The following is an 11,123-nucleotide window of genomic DNA, read 5'->3' on the forward strand; positions in this document are numbered from 1 at the left end:
GGAGAACAATTAAAACCATTCATGTTAAAGTCAAGAATGAGACAGGGCTGTTTGCTTTCTCCATTCCCATTCAATATAGTTTTGGAATTCCTAGACAGAGCTATAAGACAAGAACAAGAAATAAAAGGGATTTAAATAGAGAAAGAAGTCAAACTATCCCTATTTGCAGATGACATGATCCCATACCTAAGAGACCCTAAAAACTCTACCAAAACACTATTAGAAATCATAAATTGTTTCAGCAAAGCAGCAGGATAAAAAATTAACATACATAAGTCAGTAGCCTTCCTATGTACCAACAACCAACAAACTGAGAAAGCAATTAGGGAAACAATCCCATTTACAATAGCTTCAAAAAACAATAAAGTACCCTGGAATGAATTTAATGAAAGAAACCAAAGACTTTTTTGGTAGAATGGTGGAATGAACATTGTGAAAATTACCATATTACCAAAAGCAATCTACATGTTCAATGCAATCCTTATCAAAATTCCAATGACATTCTTCACAGAATTAGAAAAAGCAATTGTGAGGTACATATGGAAACACAAAAGACCTCGAATAGCCAAACCAATTCTGAGCAAAAAGTCCAATGCTGGAGGCATCACAATACCTGACTTCAAACTACACTACAAAGCCATAACAATAAAAACAGCATGGTATTGGCACAAAAACAGACAGGAAAACCAATGGACATAAAGTCATAAAATTTCCAGACATAAACCCATGCATCTATAGCCAATGGATCTTTGAAAAAGGAGCCCAAAACACACACTGGAGAAAAGACAGCCTCTTTAACAAATGCTGCTGGGAAAACTGGATATCCACATGTAGAACACTGAAACTTGATACCCATCTTGCACTCTGTACCAAAATCAACTCATGGTAGATCAAAGACCTTAATATAAGGCCTGAAACTTTGAAACAGCTCCAGGAAGCAGTACTAAATACACTGGAACAGATAGGTATAGGGAACAACTTCCTAAACAGAACTCAAAATGTTCAGCATCTAAGAGAAACAATGAACAAAAGGGACTGCATCAAACTAAAGAGCTTCTGCACAGCAAAGGAAACAGTCACCAGACTCAAGAGACAGCCCACAGAATGGGAGAAAATCTTTGTCAGCTACTCATCCAATAAGGGACTAATATCCAGAATCTACAGGGGACTCAAAAACCTCAGCCCTCAAAGAATCAACACCCTAATGAAGAAATGGACACATGAGTTAAACAGGGAATTCTCAAAAGAAGAGGTACAAATGGCCAGTAAATACATGAAGAAATATTCAACTTCCCTGGAGATGCAAATCAAAACAACACTTAGATTTCATCTTACCCCAGTTAGAATGGCCATAATCAAGGGTAATAACAACAACAAATGCTGGTGAGGATGTTGTGAAACAGGAACCCTATACACCATTGGTGGGAATGCAAATTCCCACCACTATGGAAAGCAGTATGGAGATTCCTCAAAAAACTAGAGATAGGACTGCCATATGACCCAATGATATTGCTTCTGCTAATGAATGGATTAAGAAACTGTGGTATATATACACAATGGCGTATTACTCAGTCATAAGGAACAATGATGTGGTTTGAAGGTAAATGGATGCAATTGGAGGACATCATGTTAAGTAAGGCAGACTCAGAAACACAAAAGTCGCATGTTTTCTCTCATATGTGGAAGATAGATCCAAAGATAAACATATATGCAAAAACAATCATGTTCATATACAAACCCAGATGTAGAACATGTTTATAACAGTGGAACTCCTCTGTGGAACTCAGGGAAAGAGATAAAGAAGATGAGAATGACAGAGCATCAGTAATATTGCATAACATAAGATGTGAAGGTAGAGGATATAATGATGTGTAATGAAAGCTGCTGACAAGTGGGGGGTGGTAGGTGAAAGGGTAAGGGAAAGTATTTGAAGGGATTGAATGAACAAAAGTAAAGCAACCCACAGTGGGCATACATTGGACATCCCTTTGAACTTCAACTTAAATGTTAAAAAAGAGAAACAGGACTGTAATATAGGTACAGTGTGTGTGTGTGTGTGTGTGTGTGTAGAGTACTAGTGGAAGGGGGAGAGTGAATGAAGGAGATTAAGGTAATGGTATATGGTTGATGGACTTCATATACCTATTTGAAACAAAACTAAAGAAACCTCTTGCAATTGCTTTAAGTGGGACAGGGAGGAGGTTGAGGGGGAGAGACTAAGGGGGCAATGTAAATAATGTACAATATAAGTGCAATTGGAATTGTTACTATGAATCCCCCATCTATAATGAATATATACTAATAAAAATAATAAAAATGTATTATACATTTCAAAAAGCTAGAAGAAAGGATTTTTGAAAGTTTATATTTTGGCTCTGAGGTTTGATCTCAGTATTGTGTATTTACTACCCAAGTGCTCTACCACTTGAGCCATGCTCCCACTCTTTTTTGCTTGAGTTATTTTTCAGGTAGAGTCCAGGACTAGCCTGACCATGATCTTCCTATGTATGACTCCCACATAGCCGGGAATAATAGGAATGTGCTACCATGCTCAGCTTCTTAAAAAGTGGTTGACATGGGGTCTTGCTAACTTTTTGCCTGGGCTGGTCTCAAACTGTGGTCCCCCCAGTATCCACCTCCTGAGTAAGTGGATTATAGGCTTGAGCCACCATGCCTGGCTTGTAAGTTTTTACTGTAAGGATATGATAAATCTTTGAGGTGAATATGTTTAACCTGGCTTAGACATTATATAATATATAACTATCTAAACAATATTACCCTCTCAATATGTATAATTTTTGTATTTATTATCAGTTAAAATAAGTTTAATTAATAATATTAGCAGCAGTCAAAAAGTGAAATAAACTTCTGTTATATACTCTTAAACCTGGTTGAGAAAACGTATGACCATATGAATTATTTGTATATGGCTTTTGATTATCTGTTATGAGAATGCAAGTATGCTTATGAAGGAAAACAGATAAGATCAAAGGAGCATTAATGAATAACTATAAAGACACAGACTCCTGTAACTAGCTGTTCTTATAACTCTAAGAATTACCTCATTGACAAAAAAATATCACTATACAAAAGTGTACTAAAACAAATGAAATAACTTTTGTGTGATAGATTGGACCACGACACAGGAAACCAAAGAAGTTCAGTAAATTCAAAGAACTTTGTGTCTGTGTTCCTGATGGACAAGGTCTGGGCAATTATTTTCTCCATCCAAACTCAGGCAAATTACAACATGATATCATCATTGAAACTGAGTTTGACTCTAGAGGCAGAAAACCTGAACCCAAATTGGGCTGGAATCTTAGAATGTAGTTATTTATCAAGAGGTTTGTGTGTATGTGGGGTGTGTGTGTGTGTGTGTGTGTGTGTGAGAGAGAGAGAGAGAGAGAGAGAGAGAGAGAGAGAGAGAGAGAGGACAAATGAAATTAAAATGAAGACAGATGAAGGAAGGATTTAGAGTTCTTAGGGAAATAAGGGTGGAATAGTTAGGTGACACTACGTAACAACTCTCAAGGGACTTTTCCAGAGCAGTTGTGAAATTCTTGTAGAATCATGATGACTCTAATCTCCTCCAGAGATCTGAGTAGTCTTCATAAGTGCTATGCATGCTAGTCTCAGGGAAGGAAATGAGTCAAATTAATTCTGAACCGGAGCATAGAGGTAATAAATTAGTGTTAATTTTTAGTGTCCTTTACCTAGCAAGTTATATTTAGGATGGTTTATGTGCATTGTTTCATTAAATCCCTACAGAAATTCTAGTAAGGGAGATGGTTAAGACAGATAAGAATAGTTTAGAGTATCATCTAGTAGTGGAAGTTTAGAGGAAAGAAATAAAATGTAAGTATTATTAGAAATAAGACATTGTAGGAGATTTTATCATACATGGAAAAATATGAAATAAACATGAAGTGGAAGAATAAATAGGAATTTCACTGGGAGGTAGAGGACAAAAGGAGGCTGAATAGTTTTAGGAAAATGTAGAGAAGAAAATATGAAAAATAAGAATGAGGAAAAAAAGGAGAAGATAGGATAAAACACATGTAGGTAAAGGAATGCAGAGTCAAAAGCAGTAAAAAGGAACAGAAAACAAGAATCAACTATTTGTATAGAACATACTTCACCTGGCCCTAGGGATCTAATCAAAGATTATTAAATATTCTTCAGGAACTTCCCAAGAAAAACATCCAAGAGGGATAAACCAGTTGATTATTCCAAACCGAAAGTCAACAGAATTGCTTAGAATGGGGGAGAGACAGGCATGAAGAAGTGAAGGGCATTCATCCAACATAAAGTTGACAAAGCTCCTTCTTCAAAACACAACGAGAGGATTAGACAAGCACCACACAGTGGATGTATAGAGCTGTCATTGGAGAGAAGCCTGGATTCTGTTTATAAAACACAACTTTTGTAAGCGGACTATACTACCTCAAGGATTATTTTTCTTTCTTTTTATTTTGGTGGTACTAGGGTTTGAATTCAGGGCCTCATGCTTGCTAGGCAGGTGCTGAACAACTTAGGCCACTCTGTCAGCTCCCCCAAGGATTTAAGAGTTCAGACTCTGAAAAATAATTTCTTTGTAATCACATTTGGGAACAAACAGTAAATCATCATCCCACATCAGAGAAACATGTCACAATGAACAGGGAAGTCAGTTGCTTTTAGTCCATCCTGTACTTAGAGTTCCCAGACCAGCTCTTGAAATTGCTTTCTCTTTCCGCATGAGTACTTGTGGAAGTGAGAAAAACCACTATTGTAACTCTCAAAAATTCTCCATTTAAGCTTCTGTCTGTGGCTTCTTAGAAAAGATTTATTTTTCCTTAGTTAATGATTTTCAATCCCCAAGATCAGGGAGATGGACTTCTTGAAAGAAGACTCACATTCAATCATCCATATTCATTTGTTCATTGTTTTGTTCCTTCATCCAAAACATATAGAACTTCTTGTGCTTTCTTTGCATGTGCTTTATGAGGTGATGAACAAGAAAATATACTTTTCCTTTATGAAGTTTATTCCGGTAGGAGAGATAGGCATTTATAAACACTTATTGAATATTTAATTAGCTATATTTATTTGTAAGAAAGAGCCCAGAATGTGAAACCACTTATCGAAGAGACTTAAACTATCATAAGTGTTTGGAAAAGGTTTCCTTGGGAATGATAGATAGGCTAGGCATAGAGAAACATTAGAATGAGCGGAAGAAAGCATAAGGAACTATAGAAACTCTGTATCAAGAATTAAAGAATTCAAATATGGCTGAATTGAAGAGACCAACGTAGAATAAATATTGTAAGTAGGTGCTGGAGAACTAGGTAGGGACTGAATCATGCTCTACCCTGAAGGCTAAGATATGGATTTAGGATTCGTTTCTAAGTACACTGGAAGTCCTTAAAGGAAATTTTGCTGTGATGAATAAATCAGATTTCTAGTAAAAAAAAAAGTTTGTTCTGACCGCAGAAAGAAAAGTGTATTCAAAGAGGACATCAGTGGGTGCAAAAAGGTCAGAAAAGGTATCTGAAATAAGTGGACTACAGTATTTATAGCTATAAGAATAGGAAGAAAGGGGATGGATTATTCATATGGTTTAGAGACAAGTTTGGAAATTGATTAAATGTTGATTGGATGTAGGAGGAGTTTCCAAGAATGGCTCCCAAATTTCTGATGCGTTAAGAGACTGCAAAATTTATTTTAGATGTAGTGTATGGGGTAGTAAATTTTGTTCTCTGATCCTTTCTAGCTTAAAATGAAGTTAAGAAAAATTATAAACTTTGACATTTGTGAAGATTAAATATTAATTTGAACAATTTTGTCCCCTAATGTATCTATCTGCCTATGTAGTCTATTTAAAATACAGTGGCATAAATACCTGGGTAGGTGGAAGAATATATAACATGCATATATGCATACATATCTACATATGTATACATAAACACATATGTTGAACAGTCATTTATTTGTATGGATGTGCATTTGGGATGGCAGTGGAATTACGTGTAGGTACATATGTGGTGATGGAATTGTGAGTTTGGTGGGTTTCCAAATTACTATTATTTAGTAAAATGTTCTGTTACTTAAGACCTTAGGTATGGCTGCTTCTTTTCTGCTAAACCTTGAGAACTGTCAAGGAGAGCTCCCAGTTCTGTACTGTATAAACACTGTTTAGTCTTGCCTCACTTTTCAGATTAACAAATTAAATCTAAGAAAAGAAAGATTAACACATGTGAACTGTCTAAGAAGCATAAGGATGAAATGGTACAAGAACCACTTAGACAATGGGTTTTAATCGAATGCTTCCCTTTGCTGTTCTATGACTAATCATTTTACTTATCTCATATGAAACTATGTTTTCGATTTAGACACTGTGAGCTAAATGGGGGATTCCAGCCTCATCTAAAGGTAAGAATGCCATGATGAACTTGAATGCATCCATGCCAACCATCATGATTTCATTCTGACCAGTATCTCAGGAATGGCAGACAAGAACCCTTGGATGGCCTTTCCTCTGAGATGTCTCTACACACTAACCCTCCAGAGAAATGGTACCATCCTAGCAGTCATTAAGGTAGATTGGAGTTTCCATGAGCCTATGTACTACTTCCTCTGTATCTTGCCCCTGACTGATACTGGTCTGTCCATCTCCACATTGCCTTCTAAGCTCAGTGTCTTCTGGTTCAGTGCCCCTGAGATTGCCTTTGATGCATGCATCACACAGACACTCTTCATCCATGGGTTTGGAGTAGAATCTGGAATCCTAGTGTCCATGGCCTTTGACAGATTCGTGGCTATCTGAGACCCACTGCACTAGGCTTCTGTCCTTACCCATGGTGTTATTGGAAATACTGGAGTGACTGTCCTCACCTGGGCAGTCTGTGTAGTCTTCCCTGTGCCCTTTCTTACAAAATGCCTGCACTTCTGTCATTCCAATGTCTTATCTCACTCATACTGTCTTCACAAAGATGCAATGCGGCTAACCTGTGCCAGCACCTGTGTCAGCAGCCTCTATGGTCTCATAGTTGTCATCCTTACATTGGGGCTCAATGCTCTTATCACTCTCTTTTCTTATGTATCATCCTGAAGACTGTGCTGGGTATTGCCTCTCAAAGCCCTCAACACTTTCCTCTCTCACATTTGTGCTGTGTTCCTCTTCTATATTCCTCTAATTGGTGCGACTATGATCCACAGATTTGGAAAACATTTATCACCAGTAGTGCACATGATCATGGCCAATGTCTACCTGCTCCTCCCCTCTGTGTTAAACCCCATTGTCTATAGTGTGAAGACCAAGCAGATACAAAGATGAATCATCCAAGTGTTCCAGAGGAGAAAGAACAGGGCCTCATGGAATGAAATCATATGTAATATGCAGAATAAATAGACAATGGAAGAATTAATATTTCCATTTTCAGCGGTTATGGTGAAATCAAATTTTGCACATCTGATAAAATGTAGAAGTAGGCAAGGCTTGTCAGATATAGTCATTTTTCTGTACATATTGTATTTTCAAATGTATGAATTTGATATCTGGTATTACAATATCCAATTTAATTAACATCATATTTTTATTATTGGAAATTATCTGTTTAGACAGCTATAACTTATGAATGTCTATTCTACTGTTTTTTCAGTCAAGGTGTCACGATATAGCCTAGGCTAGCCTTGGATTCACTATATTTCTCAGGTTAACTTCTACCTCATGATTCTCTTGTCTTAGCCTCCTGAGTGCTAGGATTACAGATGTGAGTCACTATACCTGGCCAATTCTTGTAAGGCTAAGCAGTATTTTCTTTAGGTATCAATTAAATAACAATAGCATTAAGAAAGTTTCAACAAGTCCTATAGTAATGTTGAAGAATTGGGTATGTGAAATATTTTATTCTTAAATAGAGAAAAGAAAACCGTTATAGGATCAAACAGCATTTATCTTTATGTCTAGGTATTTATGGGTGAAGGCTGTCTATGATGAAAATAAATAAGATTCATGTTTGAATCCTAATGTGTACCTTTTCTTTTAAGTGATATCACTTCTCTACAGATTTAACATAGTTCCAGTTTTTCTGTCATATGCTTAGTACACTAATACATTTCCTGCCTTTACTCTTTTGACTCAGCATGAATGACACCAGTTTTGCTGTGTACTAGATGATAAAATAAAATTTTACAGAGTAGAAATTTCTTCTGGGTCTTGTGCAAGGCAAATGAAAATTCTCAGTACAAGAAAGAGATTTAAGAATGCGAATATAATCAAAATACATTATATGCATGTGTGGGAATGTCACAATGAAACCCCATGTTATACAATTTAATATATACCAATAAAAATTGAACAAAAGAATGTGGTATACACATGTGTGGGGATGAATATGTCAAACTCAACATGGTTTTGCATGAATATTAATGTCTGTTTTAACAGTTGTGTTAAGCATCACGGAACCAATTTGCTGGATTATTTATTCATTCAATAAATACTTATTCAACACTAATGAAATGCCTGCTATTGTGTTAGACCCTGGGGTCACAGAGAAATATGAATTTCTCTGTCCAATTCCTAGAATATTTCTCTTAAAAGAAATATGCATACAAGGCAAGTAATATTCTATTGGAGCATCTCATTTAATCTGTTAATACTAAGTGACAATGCTAGCAGCTGTTATGTATTACTACATGAATTATCCTTAAAACTTTTAGAACTAGATGTTATCAGCATTTTATATAGGAGGGAAGTGAGATTCAGAGCAATTATGTGACTTGTTATAGGTCATGCAGTTTCTTTTTTAAGAATTATTTTATTTCGAATTAGCATATATTAATAATACAAAGGAATTTCATTGTAATAATTCCATACATGCATAAAGTATACTTTGAATGAGTGCACCCCTCCATGATGTTCTTATTACCTCCTTCCTTCACCCCTGTTTTCAAATAGTGTTGGGTGAGTCTTATTGTGCTGTCTTCATATGTGCGTGTGTTTGTGGCATACTTCAGTCCCCTTCACCCCTTAGTATCCTTTTCTTTCTCTCTCCCCCCTCCCGTTGATTTTCCTCAGATGGTCACCTTTTATATTATTTTACATAATAATAATAATAATATGTCATCATCATCACCGCATCATCATTATTTAAGTCTAGATTCCACAAATGAGTGGAACCTAGAGCTTGGCTTATTTTGCTCAACACAGCGTCCAGTTCCTCTCCCCTCTCCTCCTTCCTCCTCTCTCTTCCTTCCTCCTCTCCTCCTCCTCCCTCTTCTCTCTTCTTTCCTCCTCTCCTCCTCCTGCCTCCTCTTGCTCTTCTTCCTCCTCCTCCTCCTTCTCAAGATTCCACATATGACAGAAAGGAACCTTTATATACTGTTGGTGGGAATGTAAATTAGTTCAACCACTATGGAAATTGGTATGGAGGTTCCTCAAAAATTAAAAATCGAACTACCATATGATTCAGGTATACCACTCCTGGGTATAGACCTGAAGGAACTAAAGGTGGCATCCAATAGAGATACTTGCCCATTCATGTTTATTGTTGTATTATTCACAATAGCCAAATCATGTTTGGGAATTGTGAAGTATAATTCTGCATCAGCCAAAGCCCTGATGCTGTCTGGAAGGAGAACATGTATCTCAAGGACAGCCTATTATAATCCAGTCTCTATGAGGAGAAACTAGTAGAACTTTATTTGCATTTAACTTTATCTCATCCTTCAAAAATATTATTTTAATGTGTTACCATATACAATATTACAGCAGTGCCTATTTAAATTTTGAATAAATAAGTGTAAAATATAAATGTATCAGGGGAGATGGTCCTCTTTTTAAAAAAATTTGGCTTGTACAGGTCAATAACCATAAATCATAACCATACTGCATTCTAGAATAAGGATAAAAGCCAAACATGCAAGGAATATGTTTATAATGTTAAAAAATTGTGAACAGAATCCTGTATCCTTCCAATGCCCTTGTTTTGTGATGGGCTATGAGGTGAAAAGATTAAAAAATATAACTTCTTTCTATAAGCACCCTGCACATGTCCCATATCCTGACCCAATAAGGCCTTCTGTAGCCCCTGCAGGCTGACTTTAGCTCCATTGCTACATGAAAACTATGTTTCCACAGCTCAGATCTCTTTCTTACTAACAAATCAAATATTTTTCTCTGAACTATTCTTCAGTTCAATTTCTTTGGATAAATTTCAAATATTTTCAATTTTGTTTTTAAACTTTTTGCTAATTTCATGGCACTTTTCCATATCTTCTACTTTTATCTTCCATTTCCTCACCTGCCTTCACCACTTCCTCTCACACATGATGAGGCTGTTTCTCCATGTCTCCTCATCACTCTGTTATCTCTGTAATCCTTCTTCCAAAATGCCATTCGTGTTAATGGCTCTACAATGTAGCTTGTAGAAATCTCTCTCTTTCTTCCCCATTCTCTTTTTCTTTTCTTCTTTTTAAAGTTTAAGTGAAATTTATTTAACTATTATGCAAAACATAAAATTATACATATTAATAGTATACCATGTGACATATCAATACATATGTACATTGTGCAATGTTGAAATCAAATTAAACATACTTGTCTCAAACATTATCATTTATCTATGGTGAAAATATTAAAAATCCTTTCTTCTAGCTTTTTGAAACTAGTACAATAATGGACTATATATCTGTCTATCCTTTTACACAACCCTTACATAATATCTATCTATCCCTTAATTACCACATAATTCAGATATAATTCTGGCTTCCCTCCCATAATAACGACTTTCTATATTTAAAGTTATAAACATTCTCTATTCATACAACATGTAAAAGCATGCTGACTGCTGACACATATCAAATCAGAAGCTAAGTCCTTATTTCTTTCTTTGATGTGCTTCTGCCATCCATGTGCATGGTAAACACTTTAGTCCAATTACAAGTATAAGATACACTTTTGTATCAGAATTTTGACTATGGCTGGAATGAGGGGAGAATGTTTGCTGGAGGATGGGGAAGAAAACAAGCAGCCTTGGAAATAGTACATCAAATTAAGTTTAAGTGGGAGAAGAAAAGAGAATGATGTACAGTGAAACACAGTGCATCTATGTATGAAGATAGTACAATGTAATGCACTGTAA

The 11,123-nt window shown here is 36.0% G+C and overlaps 1 pseudogene; it reads left to right on the plus strand.

The window, feature by feature from the left end:
• The first annotated feature begins 6,484 nt into the window (after positions 1-6,484).
• Positions 6,485-7,315, plus strand: LOC109699183 (olfactory receptor 51H1-like; annotated as a pseudogene).
• Positions 7,316-11,123: the final 3,808 nt, after the last annotated feature.

The sequence above is a fragment of the Castor canadensis genome, chromosome 1, assembly GCF_047511655.1.
Source record: "Castor canadensis chromosome 1, mCasCan1.hap1v2, whole genome shotgun sequence".
In the NCBI taxonomy this organism is placed as follows: Eukaryota; Metazoa; Chordata; class Mammalia; order Rodentia; family Castoridae; genus Castor; species Castor canadensis.